Below are 1,239 nucleotides of genomic sequence, written 5' to 3'. Positions count from 1 at the left end.
CATTCCTTTCACCAGTGATTATTAACACATCCTGATTGCAAGTTCAGTCAATTTCAGACTGCAGAAGTTGATAAAAATCTTCAACTTCCTCACCTTTGGCTTTGGTGGTTGGTGCATAAATTTGAATAATAGTAGTATTATAGGGTCTTCCTTGTAGGTGTATAGATATTATCCTATCAGTGACAGCATTGTACTTCAAGACAGATCTTGAAACATCCTTTCTGATGATGAATGCCACACCATTCCTCTTTAAACTGTCATTCCTGGCATAGTACATCATATGTCTGATTCAAAATGGCCAAAACTGGTCCATTTCAGATCGCTAATGCATAGGATATCAATCTTTATGCATTCCATTTCATTTTTGACAACTTCCAATTTTCCTAGATTTATACGTCATACATTCCATGTCCTGATTATTAATGGACATTTGCCACTGTTTCTACTCAATTTGAGTGGTGACACGTCAGCAAATGGAGGTCTTGAAAGCTTTACCTTATCCTTATGAGTAAGGCTGATTTTACTCTGATAATGCAGCTCTTTCCCAGTCCTACTTTGAGAGCTTTCTAAGCTAAGTGATTGATCTTCCTCCTCTGTACTGAACAATGTTTCTGGACTATTCATAAAGATGCACAGTAATGTATCAGACAGTGATTCTCTGCTATTCATAAGGTTTCCCCTGGCCAATACTTTGAGAAGTGGATGGCCTCCTCCTTCTTCCTAGTCTGTCTCAGTCTGCAAGCCAGGATGATACCTGTGTAACAGGTGCACCCCACTGGGTTTGAAACACCCATGGCACAGCCTCAAGACTCACAGCAACACGTCACCACAGTAGGACAAACCGACAGACATGTTTGTCTCCTTTACCTGTTGGAAACCTCTCCAACCACCCTTACCTGGATCCCTGCGGCTAACTCCTCGATCTGTTCCAGTCCAGTTTGCCTTTTCTGTCCTCTCCCTGCTTCCTGCCTTGGTGTTTGTGGTGGGTGGCCTGGGTTCCCTCTCCTCACCTGGGCCCCTGCAACTGATTCCTTGATCTGTTCCTATCGCCTTTGTCTGTACTGCCCTCTCCCTGCCTTCCCACCTCACTGCTTGTGGGGCATGGCCTGGGTTCCCTCTCCTCACCTGGGTCCCTGCAGCTGACTCCTTGATCTGTTCTGGTCCCCTTTGCCTTTTCTGTCCTCTACCTGCTTCCCACCTCACTGCTTGTGGGGCATGGCCTGGGTTCCCTCTCCTCAC

This window comes from Orycteropus afer, unplaced genomic scaffold (assembly GCF_000298275.1).
Source record: "Orycteropus afer afer isolate SDZICR_OR568_19922 unplaced genomic scaffold, OryAfe1.0 scaffold00149, whole genome shotgun sequence".
Taxonomy (NCBI): domain Eukaryota; kingdom Metazoa; phylum Chordata; class Mammalia; order Tubulidentata; family Orycteropodidae; genus Orycteropus; species Orycteropus afer.
The sequence above is the reverse complement of the archived record's forward strand: the minus strand, read 5'-3'. Positions refer to the sequence as shown.